The sequence below is a fragment of the Lonchura striata genome, chromosome 5 (genome assembly GCF_050655825.1).
Source record: "Lonchura striata isolate lonStrDom1 chromosome 5, ASM5065582v1, whole genome shotgun sequence".
NCBI lineage: Eukaryota > Metazoa > Chordata > Aves > Passeriformes > Estrildidae > Lonchura > Lonchura striata.
Window position 1 is genome coordinate 24,311,610 of NC_140707.1, and position 22,306 is coordinate 24,333,915.

General features: G+C 38.0%; 1 long non-coding RNA gene across 1 annotated transcript in view; it reads right to left on the reverse strand.

Moving 5' to 3' along the window:
- LOC146767304 (uncharacterized) overlaps positions 1 to 21,157 on the reverse strand; it is a 48,190-nt gene extending 27,033 nt beyond the window's left edge. Inside the window, exons 1-2 of the long non-coding RNA XR_014955955.1 lie at positions 20,389 to 21,157; positions 6,910 to 6,969 (exon numbers count right to left, since the gene is read on the reverse strand). This is a non-coding gene — a long non-coding RNA (uncharacterized LOC146767304). The remainder of the gene's footprint in view (positions 1 to 6,909; positions 6,970 to 20,388) is intronic.
- Positions 21,158 to 22,306: the final 1,149 nt, after the last annotated feature.

A 22,306-nucleotide genomic window follows, 5' to 3' on the forward strand; every position in this document is an offset into this window, starting at 1 on the left:
ATCACTAAAAAGAATTAACTCTGTGGGAGATTCCAGTAGTGCACACACATGCATGGCAGCTGGATATCTCACAAAAATCAGAGATACAAGCAGCATTTTCATTCCATGTTCTGTGATATCAGACTGTATACTTTATTTACATAAATGTTTTTATACAGCAGAAATACATAGGAAATGTCAAACACCAGAAGGTGCAGCCACATGAATAAGCTTGATAGAGATATGCTGATTTATATGTAACAGAGATATCTATCTGAGCCACAATTTAGATCAATAAACCCACCGCTGACTTATAGACTGCCACAGCAGGAAAAATCATGATAGAGGGTGTACCCTACAAACCTTTCAGATAAACAGATGATTAAACACATAAAGCAAATCAGAATGATCACACTGAGTACTGGATGTAGGCAAGAACAAAGCTCATGTCAGCTGTGTTGCTCTACAACTATTGCTGCTTTTATTTTACAACATAATGTGATCAGGCGAGGTTGTTTGTTATAGATAAATAGAGCTAATTACCACCAATTAAAGATGCACTAATTAACTCAGTTTTATCTGTTCCAAAACTCTATTAATAATCAATTTCAAACATTTGGGCCAGGTTGGATGGGGCCCTGACCAGCCTGATCTGGTGGAAGGTGTCCCTGTCCATGGCAAGGGGTTGGAAGGAGATGACAAGTAAGGTCTCTTTCAACCCAAACAATTCTATGATTCTGTGACTGTGAACAAGGAAGGACAGGGGGGAAAACCTAAAAAGAACAAAAGAGTGTACCTAAAAAGAGCCATTTTCAATTTAAGCATCGTACTAATCCCCCTTAACCATGCCTGCAATTCAGACAATGAGGATTTATAGTCCCATCCATTAAAAAAATGTTTAAATGAAAGGTGCAAAATCGTGCCACAGCTTTTTTATGTATGAATCAGGGAGGCAATGCCTGTGTTTTGAAGAAAAAAAGAGTATTAAAAACTTGTCCAGATGTTCACTGTTCTGCTTTAAATGAGCAAAAGCTGCTACTGAGAATCAGTCATAGGTCTGGAAACACCTTTTCTTTATCTGTTAAAGGACTGATATCACAGGCACAGCTGGGAGTTAAATGGGGAATGATTTCTTTGCTGTGGTTATATGGTAGCTATGGTTATGCCAGCACTTACTTTTCAAGCAGTCATGAGCCAGAGAATTACAATAGAGATATAAATATTTTCTCCAACCTGAGATTAAGCTCTGTCTTTGGGTCCTATCTCTTTCAGCGTTTCTGGACAAACATGTGCCAAACTGGATAGTTTTGTATGTCTGCAAAGAAGCTTTTTGCACTGCAAAGTTTTTAAAGACTTTTATCTTGAAAAAAAAATACAGTTCTGACATGAAATAAGGCCTTTGGCAAAATACAAGCCCAAAGTCTGCTCTACCCAAAGAGGAGCCAGCAGTCTACTTAAGATACTAAGATTTCTACAATCACAGTAGCATTTTCTTCCCAAATCTTCCAAGGGGAATTCACAATGCAGGATAGACATAGAAATTTATTACTTGCAAAAAGAGACTAAATTTCTCTTTTCTTTTTTTTTTTTTTTTTTCTTTTAAGCTGCCTGCACAGAGATGTGCATGAACTCTCATTTCCTCTCTATCAAACCTGTATGTTGTCTCAGACTTTACTAAATCAAGCAAGGTTTGACTTAATGTGAATAACAGCATAACCTCTGAGCCAGATATTAATTGAATAAGTTGTAATAAGCTGTAAATATCCCTGAAAAAAAAGTACATACGAGAAGTAAATGGCAAGAATTTAACATTATATTTACTGCATGTTGTCTTGGTTTGGCTTCCACCCTAGTCTGATAAAACTCTAGGCACTGCAACAGAGCTGCAATGAATAGCCTTGTGTAGTCAACTCTGCTTCTGCAATGCCCCTTTACTCTCCAGGTTATCACATAAGAGAAATAAACCCCAATGAAATAAAACACTATTGAAAATCCTCTGCCTCTTCTTGAACTTTCTAAGAGGTGCTAGAAAAGACCCTGTTGCATCTTTATCAAAATTACAGTGAGAGGAATGGCTAAAGTAAACAGGAATCTTTGCTTTGGTTGTCATTTTATTGTTTGTGCCTTTTTTGCATGAGAAGACAGTGCAGAGACTTGTGTGACTTCTACTGGTCACAGGTGGGCTTGCTGTTTTTCCTAGCCTACAGATGCTACTTCTTTTTACCTTCCTCTGATCCTATTGTGACTCTGAGCAGTTCATGGCACGACCAGCCAGACCTGCAATTTCTGACAATCATGAAAAAAATTTAAAAGTGGACAAATGTTGTGATCCCAGCATTAATGGGCTCTGAATTTCACTCATAATAAGTAGGAGTAGGAACAAATAGCAACCAGCCATGCAATGCTACAGAGACTAGAGGAATTCAGAAATAAATAGAAGCCAAATTGATGCCAAATATCCTTTGTCCAAAAAGGAAGTGGTGGTCCCTGGATGGATGAGGGCCAAGCCATCCCCAGAATGTAGATGTCACAGAGTTGGAATGCAGCTGTCTAGTTCAGCACAGTTTCAAACTGGAAAAAGAAGAGAAGGAACACTGTGCTAAGAGTGACTGCAAGGCAGTTTAGAGGAGGAAATGCAGTCAGTTGTAAATCTGGCTGGAATACAGGGATGAAATGGCTCTGTGTCTGCAGAGACTGCCACAGGATCCATAGGGACAGAGACCCATTAGGGACCATATAGAGTTTGTCACCATATAGAAATGAAGTGAAGAAATGCACACATCGTTACTCGCAGCCACAAAATTCAGTGATTTAGATGAGAAAATATTTACCTGGAAAACTAATAGCAACATACGAATGTGTAAGTGTGTTTTCTTACACTAAACAAATAATTTTTACTGAAGATTTGATTCATCATTTTATCAGTGATCAGGGTTAAAATCTTACCTCTTTCCCAGGTCACCTTTCCTTATTCTTTCTTTAAGTTTTAAAGTTGCTGACGTGATATTGTGTGCAGAGATTGGAAATTACAGAACCACATTTCTTCCATTTTTATAAGAACATGGCACAGCTTTACAATAAAGGTTACTTTTTATCATCTGTCTGCTAAACTGCAGAAGAGGTAATGAGGACTGTCAAAAAAAAAAAAAATCTGATTTCCCCCATTCTCAACAACAGTTTGTTACACATCCTTTTCTAGCATGAAATAATTCTGTGAAAAATAAAGCAGGCATGAATCTTATTTGGGTTACAGAAAGGTCTGAATCATTTATAACTGAATTAATTGCTAGAAAGGCTTATGAGCAGCCAATTAGTAATATTTGTATTTGGATCTGCCAGTTGGCCCAGAACTGAAAATGAGTATTAGTTTTGACATAAAGACTGTAGTGTTCACAGATAAAAAAACATTCAATCAAAATCAAGAATATCCTTGAGAATTACTGCCTTGAATGGAAAATGCCTGATAACAGGCCAGATAAATCTGTTAACTCAAACTGCCTAAGACATTTCCCAACTACTGATTCAAAAACTGATTTTGTATTGCTCATATGACATCCTGAAGCCCTGATCATTTTTTTCTCCTTCTATAAAGTCCTGAAAAAGTGGGAGGAAAAAATGATGCCACACATGAAACCTGCCAACAAGCTGTTAATCTGTGTCCATGACATTTCCACAGGACTTTAGAGGACTTTATTTTCCCCACTTGGTGTTCCACTTTTCCACAAACAGTAAACAAATTTAAAACTATTTTGGATTACCTTGAGAACTGCAAATAAATTCTGCAAATGACAAAGTAACAAAAGCAATGCCTCTGATGTCCCTCAGAAGCATCCTGTGAAAGATTAGCAAGGTTACAAGATGGAAACATGGGCTGGGATGTGCCTAGAACAGGTGGCTTCCAGGGGAACAACATCACTGTTATTTTTCTTCCCTCCACACCCTCTTCTCAAGCAGAATGGAGCCCTGCAGAACCAGGGAAATTCTGGTGGGACCAGAGGAAATTCTGAGCTGCTTCTGTGGCTGAGCAAAGACTGATCCCTGGGAACCCCAGATTTGCTTTGACTCATCATGCTCTGACCATCCTGGTCTGACAAGACTCCGCCCAAAATTAAATATGAGAAGAGAAATCAAATCCAAGGGAAATAATATGCATTGAAAAAACAGTTCTGTACAATCAGAAATGTGTAAGAGACATCGGGCAAACATCTCTTACAAGTTATCCTGGTCAGAATCTGTATTTTCTGAGTTATGGCAAATTCTAAATTTCTCACTTAATAAAAAAGTAATTGCATAATATGCCAAGGCACAGTTCTGGCCTGTCCTCAGGCACTCACACTCCTGGATTGTGTGCTTTTACTCTTTGCTTGAATGATTTTTAACAGTTTTCTCTAATATTAATATTTTCTATATTCCTTACTACAGACTCTGGTCTCTTTTGGGTTACAAACTTTAGGAGAATTTTCATAGCCAAAGGATTTTCTCAGAATTTCAAAGTAACTTATTTTGCCCATGAAGAATGCATTCACATTTTCCTGAAGTAAATTACAATAACTTTCTATATAATTAGAATATAACCTATTTTGTACCAGAGAGAAATTCTGGAAAACAAAAAGAGTAGAACATTGTGTAATGCTTAGAGGAGTATTTGAAAGCTTTTAAGCTAAGCATCATTTAAAACAGATTTTAATTAAGGATTTTCCTTTTTTATTACATATTAAGGTCTCTAAGAGCATAACTTCCATAAATAGTCAAGAATAAACTACATTCAGACCTACATATAAGAACATTTCTTGGCACAGACAAATGAAATCTGTGATTGCTGACATCTCTTTGAAGGAAGATTTTTTTTTTTTTTCATCCCAGCCCTTGTTTTATTTATATGGTTCTGCACACTTTTTTATTTTTAATTATGCTAAGGAAAAGAAGGAGTGGAGGGAAACAGATCTTTGTATTCCAACTGAGACAGTGAAATGCATTCCAAAGCTGCTTTTGTTTTTAATTTACAGAAGCCCTCATGTCTAATCTACTAAGCCAACAAATAATCTGTTTGCCAGGTTTTACATGAGAGTCGTGAAAAGTGCATACAGTTGCTGACTTTATTCTTTTTTAGGATACAGATTCATTCTCTGCCATAAACTTGAAAAGATCCTTTTGCAGAACTTTCCACAATGAATTTATTTTTAACTATGAATTTTGTTTCCCAGGAGGTATTTCATTCTTACCAACTTGAATATCTTTTGCTCTATTTCTTAATAACAACAAAATTATTTTGTTGCCTTATCTGAAAGAAAAAATAGCAAACCCTGTGCCCTTGTTCACAAAAGCAGATGTTTAAAAGCAAAAAAAACAGTATTGAGAAATATGTTCCCCTCTGAAAATAAAAGAGGTACAGAGCAGATGACCACTCCCACATATTTCCATACATAGAAAAGAAATACTTTTACATCCTTCAGTTCTTTCAGAATAACCCTATAGCCTACATGTCCTAATACTGAAGGGACATTCCAGTATTTAAAAACTTTATGTGTATCCTGAGAGCCACCAAAACATTGCAGGACAACACCAAAAAAATGTAGTGTCCCTGCACCTCTGTAAATGCCTTCTGGCAAGACAGAAACAGTGTTTTGCAGTGAGATTTTTGGATGGTGCGTACTACAGTGAGGAAATTTCTTTTTGAGTGGAGCAGTGCACCACCACATTTGAATTACCTCCCTCTTCTCCATTAGGGTACATCTCCTGCACTCGACAACTCTAAATCTGGCACAATTGTATGAATGAACTTGAAGGGTGCAAAGAACATTACTGAACCCACTGCCAGTCCCCCAAAACTGAGTTTTGTTGGGATTTTCACAGGCAAGGCCAGGGCTCAGAATGTGCTGTGTTCCTCCAGAGATCCTCCCTCTCCTTCTCTCAGAGAATGGCAATGTGGCTTTAGTAAAGAAAATTAACAAAAAATTACACTCCTGTAGATGGCTGAAGTAAAGAAAATTTTAAAAGAGCAAGGAATCTTCAAATAGAAATAAAACAATGACTGGCACCTTCTTGATACACTACACATGTGAGTAAAAATTTGAAAAAAAGTGCAGAAGAATTAATAACCATTTAATAGTAATATCTTACACCTATGTTGCTTGTAAATACATGTAAGAAGGATGTTCAGAGTCCCAGTCCTTGGGAAGCAGTCAGTAACTTACAACATTTAGAAAAAAACTTATCCATGCCTACCAGCTGTAGGTAAAAGGCTTTGGCCTCAGCTCTTACTGCAGAATTGTTGGCATTCTTAAAGTCAGAAAAAATGAAATTTTAGATATTTTTTTAAATTTCATCAAAGTTACACTAATAAAAAGAGCTTCACATATAGTGCTGATTTTAGATGCATTGCAGATTATCCATTTATTTGTATGGCCGTGAATTCTCATTTCATTCAAGGGGTTTTTTTATCCAATACCTTTCATCTACTTCTTTCATGTTGAGTTCTGTATTACTGTACAAGTCAGCCTGCTCTTGGGCTAGTCAGAATATAAGGAGATTATATGTGCTAGTGAATCCAGAATTCAGATTTTCATCATTTTACTTAAACCACCATCACAGAAATACATTTTCAAATTTTGTTAACAAATATCCTGAGAATAAATAATCCCAAAATTCAGAATTATTTTTTCTTAATTTATGCTCACAATTCACTTTTACTTGAATAGATTTATAATCTGTATTCACTAGTTCCTTCTTGCAGAACCATCAGAGCCCCTTCATAAAGGAACTCCATTTTAAAACCTCCACCTCTCAAACACCTTCCTCATCTCTCTCAGCTGAAACAAGGTGATACAAATTCCTCCTCAGCCCCACGTTTTCAATATGAAGAAAAACCACTCTTCAAAGTAATTTGCACCTAGGACAGCATGGAGTCAGGATGTGAGCTTGGGCACCCACCTCATTTACTCTGTGTAGTTTGCCTCCATAACAGAGCAACCTCAAACAACGCTCATGGCTCTGGAATAACAAGAAATGGGGAAAAATTCTCTCAGTGAAGAAGAACCATGGTGCAGGGAGAGACAAATATTAATTTAACACGAACAAGTCAAATTCATGGCACTGCCTCCATTCCTAAGAAGTGCTGTTACTGAGAGAACTTGTATTGTCCCACAGTTCCCTGTAATGCAGATTATTACACCTTTCTGCCAATGTGCAGTAAAAATTACATGATTATAGAAATTTTTGAAGAAAAAAAAAGTTTTCTATCACACGTTGCCATTGATGATGCATTTGACTGTGTTCAGCAGCTCCTAGCCAACATTTATAGCCAAAGAATTTAGGAAAGTAATGCAGCCTCCCCCCCGCCCTCCTGCAGCTCCTGGTCAGACTGCTGTGCATTTCATTTAATTCTTTTTTTTTAATCTCCTTTCTTTACATACCCCTTGAGGCACATGTTCTCAAAAGTGAGAACCACTCAAATATAGTTTACGTTACCCCACAGAACACTATAAAGAGGCAAGAAAATTGTCAAGCAAGGTGACAAGATTCACACCAAAAATCATTTTTGTAAACTCTCAGAGATGTTGTCACAACAAACCCAGAGGAAAAATTTTACTTTCAATAATGGGGAAGGTGACAGGAGAGCAGAAAGAGAAAACAAAGACTCCCTCATGTGCTTGGGATGCTTTTCAGATCCTCAGTCTGTACTTAGGCTGCTAGATGATATTTGATCACCAGTCTCTATTGCCAGTGCAACTGTTCACTTCAATCCTGCATGCTCCTTGATGGGCTGGGTGCATTTTCACAGGTGCTATCATCACATTTTAACTGCAATAATCATGTTGGAGTTGTGCTCTTACTCTACTACACTGAGATATCCAGTGCTGATCAACACAGCACAACTGCCTGAAATCAAGCCTAGGGACTCCTTTCTTAAAATGTTTCTTAAATGTTTCTTTGTAGGAAATGATTATTCCCAAAATCTGATGAGAGGAAACATGATAAAAAAAAGAAAGTGCCCAAAAAAGTGGCAAATTCAGGCATGAACAGGCAACTGCAAACTACAATTAGCACAACTCAGAAATTTCCTCACTTAGGTGCTGACTTGCATTAATGGATCACAGTACACTTCTGATTCACTGCTACTGTAAATAAAAGTAGATTATTTTAACCAAATTGCTAGTTTGAATCAAGGTATTCTAATATGGAATATCTCTTACCTTGGAATCACAGTTAGAACACACACACAGGTAATGAGCAGTAATTCCTCGAGCTGTGAAATCTCAGTTACTTGTTTGTCCCCTTTCTCTAAATTTCTACAGTATTTGTTGCAACCAGTACTGGACCATAATTTGCACTATCCTAAAAGCACTGACAGCTTTCCTATGTGCTTTACACAAATAAACAGTAATGTGATATCAAATTTCCACCACTAAGCTGGCACCCACAGCAGTCCCTGGGACTGGACCAACAGCAGGTCCTGCTTGATGAGACTAAGGGGCACAATCCTGTGTCTGTGCTCAGGCTCAGCCTCTCCAGCTGTCCAGACCTATTTGACCCCAGGCACCAACCAGGAATTCCTCCCTCCTTGTGCACCAAATTCCCTTTGCAAAGAAAATCCAGGTGCATGAGGGGGCTGAGCCTTCTAGAACACAAATATAGCCAGCAGTATATTGAAAAAAACTAGGCAATGTACTCAAGGTTTTCAGGTTTTTTAACAAATATGAGAGATTGCCAGCTCAGGATGAAAACTAACACACAGAGTTATAGAATGGCTTAGGTTGGAAGGGTTCTTGAAGACCCCATATTTTCACCTCACTGTCATGGCAGGGACACTTTTCTCTATCCCAGGCTGCTCAGAGCCCCATCCAGCCTGGCCTTGAACACCTCCAGGGATGAGCCATCCACAACTTCTCTGGGCAATCTCTTCCAGTGTCTCACCACCCACACAGCAAAGCATTAATTCTTAATACCTAATCTAATCTACTTTCTTTCCATTTTAAACCTTTTGCCCCTTGTCCTGTCACTACATGCCCTTGTAGAAAGTCCCTCTCCATATTTTCTCTAGGTTTCCTTAAGGTACTGGAAGGCCATATTTATTTTTTTAAAACCTTTTGTCAACTCTTCACTCAGGATAATTTTCCTTAGATCAGAGTTTAACACTTTAATTGATCACACTTTTACCATACTTAGAAATACAGATGTTATTTTCCTGGGTTTTGTTTTAGAAACAAGTTCTTGACATACTTGTCTAAGAGCTTTCTTCCTAGCAATTCAAAAATTTACAGCAGCTTGAAATTATGTTTCAGCTACAGAATTTAGAGCCTGTGGACAGTGGCAAGACAAACTCTTTCATTCTGCTCTCACTTGCTGTTTACCCTTCCATGTTTTCATATGCTGGTTTCTGCCCTGAAAGCTACAATGCAAAAGACTCTTCTGAGAAACTCATGATTCTGCACAAGCTGTCAAATGTTCACCATCACCAGCAAAAGGTTACTGGATACCCTAATCACCTATGAAAAAACTCATCCTGATTGAGCCAAAGAGCTGTCCTGTCTTGTACTGAAACCACCAAACTCTAAGTAGGAGCAAAATGTTATGAATTATCACACTGGGTAGCATGAAAGGGCCTAGAAATTAAGCGAGGCAGATACTTTATAACACATCAGAAGGCAAACAGTGTAAGCTAAATGAGATAAACTGAAGAATTAGTCAGGTTCTCACAAATATTTTCCTAATTTTAAAATCAGATTGGCTTCTGCTTTTTAAATGTATGAAAGTTTTAGGGGCATGATGCTCTGTGATACTTAATGAGAAGCCAAGTCTTTTTTTAGCTCAGATAAGAATGGCACTGCTGTGCAACCACTTTGTGGCCCATGTGAAAGCATTAAGCAAGGCACAGAGAAATCAGTCTTCCCATTTTTTTTGCACACCATTCTCATCAACAAAAGCATCTGGAGCTAGTATGGTACTAAAATATGCTAATAGGGAGATCACACCGCCTACGTAGCACTAACAAAGTAGTTCTGTATCACATTTGTTTCAGAGCTGACAAAAAAAAAAGGACCAGAAAAAGAAAGACAACCATGAAAAAAAAAAAAAAAAGAAACAAAGTCACCCAAAAAACTAAAATCCAAACCCCACAAAAACCACCCCCACACTTAAATTCCTCCTCCTTCACCCTTAGTTATCAGCCACCGCCTTGTCAGTGGTGCCATTACAATTGCTTGGTGGAGATCTTGATCTTGGTAGAGATCTAGAGATCTGAAGAGATCTTGCTTAAAACAACTGGATTGAGACAGAAGTGGGACATTTGCTTTGTTTGCTTTTTTTCACTGAGGACCAACCCAATTTTTAGCATGGTCACACAAAGGTGCCTTGGCACAGCTTTGCTAAGGGCAAATCCTCCCTGGCCAGTCTGGCGGCCACCTGTGCTGGGGTGATGACAACAGAGGACAAGGGGAGGCAGACTGACATCACCTACCCAGACTTCTGAAAGGCCTTTGACACAGCCACACACAGCATCCTTATCTCAGACTGGAGAGACACGGATGAATAGATACATGGTAGAATATATATTGGTAGAATATATATTGGCTGGATGGATGCAGAGAGTTGTGGTCAATGGCTCTGTGTTGAGGTAGAGGCCAGTGACAAGTGATGGCCCCCAGGGTTTTGTCTTGGAGCTCTTAAATATCATTTTCATTGAAGAGATGGAACACCTACTGCAGGCTGAGAGACCTGCTCAGCTGGATAAGAGGAAGGCTCCAGGATGCCCTTGCAGCAAGCTTCCAGCACCTAAAGGGAGGCTATTAAAAATAAAAAAAATACAGAACAGATGGACTTTTGAGAGGGGCATGTAGTCATAGGACAAGGGGGAATGGCTTTAAGCTGAAAGAGGAAAGCTTGGGATCAGATATTATAATGAAATTATTTTCCATGAGTGTAGGGAGGCATTGTAATAATTTGCCCAGAGAAGCTGTGGATGCTCCATCCCTGGCAGTGTTCAAGGCCAGGTTGGATGGGACTCTGAGAAACCTGGTCTGGTGAAAGGTGTCCCTGCCCACGGCACGGGGTTGGAACTGGATGATCTTTAAGGCCCTTTCCAGCACATGTACAAGGAATTGTATCGCATTTTCTAGAGATAAATAAAAAATAGTTTATTCCTTTTCAGGACACCCAGTATGAGGTAGCTTGATAAAAGAGGGCTGCCCAGGCTAGTTTTTCAGGACTCCAAGCAGACACTTGGACTGTCAAAAGTCAAATAGCCTAAATGCTAATGAAAGCAGCAAATACTGCCTTGTGTCCTGTAGTGAATTCCTGCTTTGCTGAGACTTGGGATGAAGACTACAGACCACGTGGTCAGAACTGAAAGGTGTAAAATTAAACACCCTCATAACCAAGTACTTAGTATTTAGTGCCCCTGGATGCTAACTTCAGGACCTGTTTCCAAGTGTACCTTAGTGATGACACCCTGAAGCTCTTGCAGGGGGTGGGTGTGGGAGTGTGTGCGTACATGAGTATGGAGTGAGGATGTGTAGAGTGTATTTTCCAGCCCCTCACATATTCATACACCACCGGCTTGAGAAACAGAACCTGAATAGTAACCAAAGGCTCAGTATATTCAGTGGAGAATAAAGGCTGCATGTTCAAATAGGCACTAACGTGAGTGGGTTGGTCAAATTTTCCCTACAGTTGTTTTATTCTGGGAACCTCACAATGGAGAAAAGAATTCTTTTGATATTCACATTTCAAAGAGCACACTTTTGTGAATATTTTCAAAAGAAGATGATAGCAGTACTGATTTCTATAGACTGTGTATAAACCAACACATGCATATGCACAAACATACATGCACATACATATGTATATGTAGAACTATCTGTAACAGAAGAGGAGATCCTTTCATTTTGCCTTTTGTGCTGCTCACTCCAGGAATCTACCCTTGATCTTGGCAGAACTGATAGTTTATAATGAATACTTCTCCAGCTTTCATGGCTGGCATCAAGGAAACACCTGGGAGTAAGATTTGTTCACAGTGGTTTTGTACATTTCCTTTTTAAACATAGTTACTGTTCTGTTTGCCTCTAATAAACATTTTTATTGTGTTTAAATATTTTATTGGTTTGGGAAAAACCAAAACAATTGAAAACAAATAAGTAAACAAGAGGGACTGCTGTGCTTCTGCAAGTGGAAAGAGGTACTGAAAGGGTAAAGAAGGCCAAAGTCAGGAGATGTGCCATTGACTGTACTGCAGATTAGCTTCACCTGACATTTATCAGTGCCTCATTTTCTCTTTTACTGCCTACATAGAAAGAGAGGTATAGGAAAATTATGGTCATTCTCAGGAAAGCTCTGTCTTCTATTTAAAGTGCTTGCATTGTCCTCAGAATCATGGCATTTACTTTATATTGCATTCATCTCAACAACCACACTGTGAGATTCAGAATTTAATATTCTCACCTAACAGAAAGGAATTAATGCATTAAGAGGCCAAATCATTTACAGAGGGTGACACCAGAAATTTATGGCAAAGCTCTAAGAATCTGACATAGAAGACTTGAAGCCTATTTATTTTTTTTTTTTGCATCAGTTTAATACAGTTGATATTAATCCCAGAAATAATATTCTAGGCAGGATAAAATGCCAGATATACAGCAGAATAAACAGAATATATGAAAGAGAGATTTAGAGACACAATACCGCATTCATTCTATTTTAAGGAACCAAGTCAGCACAGTCAGATAGCATTCACATTCTACATTGATGTGGTCAGACTTCCTTTGTCATTATGACATTCCTTACTCCTTCCTTTCTGTGCAATTTTCTGCCTAAGGTTTGAAACATCCTTGACTCTAGGTGGTAGACCTAAAATTGCCTATTCTGAGATTTGAATTATTTCCAATAACAACTTCTGTTCTAAGCAAGTTAGAGAGATTAGAAATAGAGCTAGCTGAAAAGGTGTGTTTTAGGGGATCTCTTTTCAAAGGTCTAGACTAGCTCTGCCCTAAGCCAGGACTGAATAGGAAGAAAACCAAAATTGAAGAATCAGCTAGCTCAGAAAACCAAGAACATCTGCTTTGATATTCAATTCAAATAGCAAACTTACAACCTAAAGACATACATGCAAGAAATACAGAGAACAGGGTCTTATTCCATCACCTCTTTGAGAAAGTTTTGGGGTAAAAACCAGTGAAGAGCCAGTCCTTTTTCCACATACAGGTTTAGCAGGAAGAGGCTTTTTCAAGGACTCTGAAATTCTTACATGAGAGCCCTAGTACTTATGTAGGTAGTTTAAGAAAGCAGTTGTAGAGTCTGTATATCTCAATATTCCCCCATACCCTACTGCTCCAGCTGAGCATGGAGAGGAATAGCACTCTGTGGGATATTTTTCCTTCCTGTGATACCCTGCATTCTAGTCTAACACATCTCTGGAAAGAAGCTTCACTGGAAGTTCAATCAATTCCACAGCTTCAAATGTGTTTCAAAACCAGCACACATGAAAAGGGGGATAAAGGGGAGCTTCTAATTCTGTATCTTTATGAATACTTATGAAAATATGTGGATCAAAGCCTCTTCCTCTGCAAGTAAATTTCAAGCCTCCTGTAGGACTCAAAGGAAATGTATTAGAACTCATTTTATATTTCAGTTAGCATAAAGCATTTTTCCTAATTTGCAGGGAACTGCTTCAGAAATAGAGCAAAACAGCCTAAACCAGGCCTTTCTTCTGTTTCCCTTTTCAGGGATATAACTGGAATGCAAGCCATCTGTGTCATTACCTTCACAACCAGCTCTAGCCCACCTTACACACATGAAAAGTCCATCTGAAGAGAGAAACGACCCCAGGTGAGACACAACATCCCCAGCTCTCCCTACCAAAACAAGCATCAGCCAAGCTGGCACCTGCCAAAGCCCTTTTTGACTTCAGAGTGGTTGATTAAAGTGAACATTTGTTCCAACAACTCCAGGTCACAACTCTTCCCAGTCTCTGCCATTTCTCCTGGAGGAGCAAATCAGTTGTTAAGGGACAGGCCACAAGGGAGAAATTCCAATTTCAGTACTTGCCTGTAACAAGAAGCTGTGAACATAAATACTTGTGGCCTGAGATTCTCCTCCTAAACCCAGAATTGCCCAGAACTCAAGCAGTCATACCCCCTACACCATCCTTTAGCTTTCCTACTCCCAAACCTATTAAGAAATTTGGGAGCAGAAGGAGTTATGTGTACAACGTTTGCTCTGCATACAGGAAAGAGGTGCAGTGGCTACTGAGGTTTGAGCTTTCAGGTGAAGTTCTTTTTCCAGAGACAGAAGTGGTATCACAACATGACAACCAGAAGAAAAATTAAAAAAAAAATAATTTAAAAAAATTAAAAATTCTTTTTTGGATGTTTGTCAGAAGCAAGAAGGAAATGAAGATAAAAGAAGGTAATTAACTGAGACCGAAGAAACTTCCTCTGCTTAGAAGGAGGGGAATTTCTACTGGTAGGAAGAAGTTAGTTTTGAAAAACACCTGTACCCAATAAACAATTACTGCTAAAGGAGAACAGAACACTGAATTCTGTTGAGCGAGCACCTCCCAACTTTCAAAACCCAGACCCTGAATAAACAAATTACACCAGCAGTTTTGCACAAAAAACTAGTGCATCTCCTATTGCATCTACTCAAATATCACACAACACCAAAAATTTCAATATATAGCCAGGTATTTCACAAGATTCAAATTGGAGTAATAGCATTCTTTGAATTTTGGTGCACATCAGTCCTTTTTTTTCCCACATTCATATCTGAGAAGAGAGAAATGACTAGGTGGGACCTTAAGAGGAAGGGAGTCACTTCCCAGTTCTACCACAGACCTGATGCACTATTTAAACCAATCATTCAGTCTTTACACCTTCGTTCCCAGCAGTAAAATCCAGACAACAAATTAATTTATTCTGTTCCTCTACTCATTTGCATGGGTTGTAAATGCTGAAGGGCAGGGGCCATCACTTATTACGGGTCCATGTAATATCTAATACAATAGAGATCTGAACCCAGCAGGGCCTTTAAGGGCTAGCTCGTGTTTGAAGTACATTCCAAAATATACTGTTCTATACTAAATATGTCTCCCAAGAGCTTATTACAGTGAAAGCTACATAAAGATTCATGATCACCAAGTGTAATTTAGTGTCAGAAATGAAGGGGTCAAGAAAAGTATCTATAGATAATTGCCTGTCTTCCCTCCTTCCCTACACACATTACCAATAATACAGTGGGGTGGAGATAGAAGAGGAAATAAAAGCTACATCTGTCTTTGGTGAATAAATAATAGCCAAAAGCTACTAAGAAATCTCAGTTCTTCAGCCCTAAATTGTCTACAAAAATAAAGTTTCCGTAAATTGGCATTAATGAAGAACAATCTTCTTGTTTTTTGTGACAGGAAGAACCGCCTTTTTAAGAGATAAGTACACCACAATCTGGAAATCCTATTAATAACATTAGAGTCCTGAACTTTAATGTATTAATGAATGGACATGCACCCATGCTGTAATCATGGATTTCAGCATTGCCTTTGATGCTTCATTGGTCACAAAGCTCTTACAAAATGTTTGAAGTGTCTGGCTGTGTAATAATGATTTATAATTCTCTTGAACCAAAGCAAAATTTGCTAGTAAAAATCATTTTTGAAATAAAAAATAAATTGTGACTGGAGGGTCTGGGTTTGTTTCAAAAAGAGATCACCCACAAGCAGCAAATTATTTAAAAAGCCACTGGTTCTAGTGTTTTGAGATAGGGAGCGTACAACTCAGAATTTCAAAGTAGTGTTAATTAAGATCAGTTTATTAAAATGTCAATCTTTTTAACCAAAAATTCTCTACCATGAATATGAGCTGCAAGTTCCTTTATGTGCAGCTTTTCATGAAGAAAATTATTTTTCCTCATACTTAACATGCAGCTTTATCCTTTTTCCTCCTCTTACTTTTTTCTCCCATCTCTTGTTGTTGTGGTTTTCTTATAGAATAAATAGTCTTTGTGTGATTGTTAGATTACTGCTCCCCCCCTTCCCTCTGCACTATTAGGAAGGTCTCCAAGTTGCTTACATTAAAACAGCTGAAAAAAAGCCCTTAAAAAATAATCTTAAAAGTTTCATTAATTTTCCTTCTTTTTCAGCTCAGTCCAAGACTCACCAGAGTCAATGAAGAGTTTTACTTCAGAAAAATGTGGATCAGGGCCATATAAAAGTTAATTACATTGCTTTATTATCATGAGTGCTTCCATTTCAAGATTCTGCTCTGAAATAGTGCAAAGGGCTGAACAAGAATTAATCTGACAAGAATAACCAGGAGTTGCATGTCCTTGCCACTCAAAACAATTATTTTTGAAAAAACATTGAGGAGAACCATCCAATATTAAAATTTAAAAAAAAAAAAAAAAGTAAAATTAAACCTGCTAATGAAAAAGGAATGGACATGGTACAACAGGAGACATCCCTCTATTCCTCTCAGAAACTTGGAATGCTAACTGGGCAGGAAGAGCAAACAGGAAAGTCTCATTCTATACCAAAAAGACCCTGGAAACCAAACTGTATTGAATTCTCACAGAAATAATACTACCCTTTTCAGCACTTTGGAGAGAAGAAGGATTCTATACTAAGTTGCAGACTGATCTTAGACATTCATTTAATTGTGTTTTTTAAACCTCAATCACACATAACTCAAACTGGAAATAACCACCTGTATTTTTAACTGCAAATTTCCCCACTGTTCTCTAAAATTGTGGGCCTGTGTTTTTAATATCTGCAATAAGCATTAGGGTTTCTTAATGTTTGCAAAGAATTCCTATTTATTTTAAATTTATTTCAAAGAAATATGTATTTCTGAAGGAGATACTACAAAGCAGAGACAAACAGCAGTCCTTTTACCCATGTCTATAGATTCAGAGCTGAACGAGCTCCAGAAATCCAAATAGAATATCAGGAGATGATCTGTGGCACAGCCAAAGGAATCCCTATTCCCTATCATTGTGAACAAGAGTGTTACACCTTCTGTCTTAACTTGCTTATAAATTGTTGGAAAAGTGTGCTAGCATGTACCACCCTAGAGAAAATGATGCCAGGAGGAAAACATTTCCTAAGACCTCACTAAGCCGAGACAGAAGGAAAACACCTTGCTCCTTGCCAGGACTCAGGATTATCACTCATGTGGGAGAAATACACTTCATATAAACAGAGAAAACATCATCCTCTTATTCACTTTTGTCTTTTCTCCCTTGACTCTTTGCCTCAAGAAACAGATGAAAGAACAGGATCTCACTGCTTAGTCATATGTTTATTTCCACCCCCTCCATCACCTACTCTTTCCACTTGTTCCTGTTATTAGCACAAACTCTGAACCTGTCACACAGTTCCCTTGTGGGCACCATACAAACTGGTGAGAGCCTCAGGCTGACACTTGTCAGCTCCTCTCCCTATTAAAGAACAGCACATGATACTTTGTGCTGGCAGAGGGAACCTTGCTGTTGATCTTGGCAGAGCCCCCTCTCTCATGAACCAAAGGTGTGCTACGACTTACTAAATTATGTTCTGTCATACAAAGGGGTTTTCCATCTTTTTCATTTGTAAGTACAATTTTTTCACAGTTTATGGAAAAGCAAACTCCAGTACACCTGCAACTCTCCACAGCACTGATCACTGACTTCTGTCCCTCACAAAAAATTATTATTAATCAGCAAGGTGAGCCATAACACCCCTTTAAGCTTTTTCACCCAAAGGAACAGAAAGATTTAATGAAGTCATAGCCAGACCTATCCCATCCATCAGTAGAATAGTGACCACACTCTCTTAACCTTCCAAGATCTGATGTACAATTTGATGCAGCAAACATCTTCCCAGTAAACTCCTCATATGTCAAGCCTTGAAGCAGGATATTAATATAACTTCTGGGGGAAGCTATGAAAAGCTATTTCTGGACAAAAGAAGAAATCCTTCTAAGCAGTAAGGGAAGAGTCATACTCAGTGCTAATATACCGACTCAAGCAGGTTGCAAAATTGATTCCTAGTACAGCTACAACTATTTTTTCAACTATTGTTTTCAACAAATCAAATTTGAGTGGAGGGTCATCCTCAAAATTACTTCTCTTGCTCATTTATACACAATGTGTAATATGTAATATATAGTTATATAAATTATTATTATATTTTATACAGCAATATATAATTTATATGATATTATGCATATAATATTTTAATTCTGTATTAAACATTGGGTATGTTTGCCTACAGATATAATTTCATGAAGCAGACTAGAGATGCTTATATCAAGCTCAGTCAGGACCTTAGTACATCCTGTTTTCATCTAGAGGCAGATGCATTTAAAAAGTGTACCCAATGTCTTCCTAACCTGTTTGACTACCAAACCTCAGCCCCCCTGGCTTTAAATGATCTTTACTTTTTGTACATTTATGTAAAATGCTTGTTGCTGTACTTACATTCCATACAGATTAAAATGTGCTTCTTTTGTATTTGTAGCAGACTTATTAAGGTGCAATAACTGTTTCCACACAAATTTCTGGCTTTAATAATGGCTAAAGATCACAGCACAAGCTTCTACTCTGCTTTCCATGAAAGAACAAGGACTCTGGTAATCACTGGCTGATGCAAGGGAATTGATGTATTACAGAAGTCACCAGGGAAAGTCTTGGATCTATCACTGTAAGGAAATACGGTTCTCATTGTTATCCTGTCATGTAAGGAAAATGATATCCCACATCAGAAGTTGTTTAACTACCTCATCCTCTGACAGGCTGTGCTGGTTTTCTCTTGTAGAAGGAAGAATTCCCTTTCAGCTGATTTCTACCAGGTTCCCCTACATGGACACCCTGTTTGCTTGGGCATAGACAGAACCCAGTGTAAATACATTTTCCAAATCTGGTGACTTAGCTTCCACTCACTAAATTCAATGGGGTTCTTGCACAGGAGAAGTTAATCCTTTCCACTTTGAAGCTACACTATTCTTGCAGCCAGTCCAAGGGTTTTTTTTTTTTAGAGCAAGAAAGCAGATATGCCTGGCAAAATGCCTTATTAATTCATACTCCAAACCAAAACAAAACACATGAGCTGAAATAATGAGTCACTATATGAAAATATGTAACCACATAGCCCAAAGTTGTTTCTGAAGACAAAAAAAAATAACCAAGAAAACACAACAAAACAAACAAAAAAAACCCAAACCCAAACAAACCAAACAAACAAAAAAAACTCACCAAAAAAACCCAACCCAACTAAGCAAATAAGACACTTAAAATCTACAGAAGACAATGCAACACATTTCATCCTCGTGTTATGAGGAGGAAAAAACTCCAAACTAAAAAAAACACATAAAAATTTGACAAACATCACTAAAACTAAGTTTTCTGGTGCTCTTTGCTGCCACTAAAGGTACAAAATTCTACTACTTATCTTCCCAAATATTTCTTCATAATACAATACATTTTTGTTAGCTGTACCTACCTTATAATCAATATTCTCTCTGCAAAAATTTTAATAACTGCTATGAAAAATAAGTAATTTACTGAGATACACTAATAGTTCAAAGCTATCTCACTACAACTACATGCAAGAGGCTTAATTTCCATTTGAAACAAACTTCCTTCTCATCAAAAAGTTGAGGAGTCTGTTTTATAAAATTAGGGCAGAGCACAATTAGATAGTTTGTTATTTAGAAAGAAAAACATACTTAATAAATCCAGACTTAAAATACTTGCTACAATATTCCAATTTGGCAATATTTTAACATTACAAGTGGTTCTTGGTGTCAACATGAAGTTTTAAATATAACTAACTTTTTCTTTATATTTCTGTTTCTTCAAAAATATTTGAGACTTTTATATATTCATATATATTTATACATATATAATACTTTTATATATGTATATATATATGTGCAATATTTATATGTCATCAGTATCATATCTCTATTTATGTGCATATAGATATGTATACACACATCATTCATATGTTGGTTATATAGAAAGAAAATACAGTATCCAAGTCCCTTCTGGTCCTGGTGTAGGCAGAATACTAGCTTTTAATCTAATTAATTAGTAAAGGTAAAAGGAAATGGCTTCAGGTTGTGCCAAGAGAGGTTCAGGTTGGACATCAGGAAGAATTCCTTCACTGTAAAGCTGGTTGAACTTTGGAATGTCCTTCCTTGGAAGATGGAGGGATCATCATCCCTGGAAGTGTTCAGGAAACTGCTGAAGGTGGCATTCAGTGCCATGGCCTAGTGGGCCTGGTGGTGATCTTGGAGGTCTTTTCCAACCTTAACGATTCTGAGACCACTATAGTGGGGATATCCCTAATTTTAGGGAAGTACAGCACTGCCATGGTAATCTGAGAACTGCTGCATTTGTGGAAGCATGAGAGAACAAACCCAAATGAAATCAGATTGAAACACAAACCTTTTCCCCACGAATTTTCCGGTCAATTCAACAGGTTTTCCACAAGCAGAGCAGCACTGTCTAAAATCAGAGATGAGCTGGAGGTGCCTTGAAGGTGCTGATATTTTGAAACCATATACTGTGGCAGCAGCTCTCTGGCTACAGAGAGCAGCACACAAATTTCCCAGGCCTCTCTGGGAAAGGCTGTGAGTAGATCAGAGAAAAGGATGATAAACAATTCTTATCTTTACTGGCTGCACCTGTTGTTGTGAACATGTGGAACATGTTATGGAGATTTGTTTACCAAAGGGTGGTTTCTAAATTGGACATTGGTGATGGTGTTTAGATGGAAGGACCAATTGGGTCCACCTGTATCGTGACTCTCTGTAAGGGCAATGGGTTTCTTAATAAATACAGAATAATAAAATGATTGATCAGCCTTCTGAGAATCATGGAGTCAATGGTAACTATTACAGCCTGGGGGCCTGTAGTGACAATATATCACGTGTTTGAGCACCATTAGCCAAGCACAAAGAGATACAGCAAGCAGGATATACTTATCTGAGAAGTGTAATGCAATTATTTATTGGTCAATAGACTTTGACCCCAGTTTCCTCACTCCTCCTTCCCTTTTAAGATTCTATCCCTTTCCATGCTGCTTTTTTCTCTTCTAGAGCCCTTGAGCTACTAATGACCCTCTCTCAACAATGATGGTTCTGCCTGTATTTTTACCTTTCTTATCTCTTTGCAGATGTTTTTCTGCTTTAGCAGCTGCAGTCCAGATTAAACAGCTGGACTGCAAGAGCTGGGCTCTGATTCCTTGGCATGCAGGCAATTGAAACCACACATGCAGGGAAGCTTACAGCTGGAGTTTCAGGCAGGGCACAACCCATCTCTGACAAGTCCAAGTCTCCAGTATTAAGGAGTCTGGAATTTTACTGGGATTTAGGGTAGCAACATTGTGAAATTAGCTTCTTGTGTGCAGTAGTTTTCACAATGGTTTGCACAGTACCTTTAAATTCAAGATTTACAATGAAATAACACAACAAAAAAGCATGGTTTTGACTTCTAAACCATCTTCCTTGATTAACCAATGGTCCACTGCCTCTGGACTCTGACATCTATCTTAATGGTGTTGGAAATTGAGAAAAGCCCAAAATCCTACAATTGTATATTACACCAATATTTTTCAGGGTTTATCTTATTCTCACTGTTTGTGGAGAACAATGTCATGTTGAAGATTTATACAATTTCAAGAGCTTTTGATTTAATAGAAACAAAAGGAGGTTTGTTGCATAACTGAGACAGTGAAAGAAGGCTATGAAATTCAAGTATGGGGCCAAAATCAATCCCAGGCACAAACTGTGAATGAATTGAATACTTCACTCACAAGTCCATCAATACATTACTGAATATCAAACTGAGGACACGCTAGACAAACCCAGTTTTCTGTGCATCTCTGAAAAATGAGAAAAAATTATTTCCCTTTCAAAACAGATATTCTGAGTTATAGTACCTTAATATTTCTTTAATACGTGGATATTCCCAGGTAGAATATATTGGCCTTACATAAGTCAAAGTATTATTCTCTTATTACCCATTTAACACCTAGTTAAACATTACTTAACCCACTGGCATGAACCCAATACATCCCCATTAAGTTAAATATTGCTGGTGCACTATTGTTTAAATTAAGCCCTAGTCTAAGCAGCAGTAAATGTCATTCACTGTCATTAGGGTAAATTGGTTCCCTGGGCAACATACCAGGAATGCAGGTGTCCTGATTACATGGGTCCTCATTAAATACCGTACAGTATTCCTTCAAAAATGGAACTCAAGCTGATTGTGAGAAAAAGCCTCCACTCTTCCTTTCTGCAGCGAGGGAGAATGCACAAACACAACCAGCAGAATGTACATGCACCCACCTCCCCGCAGCAAC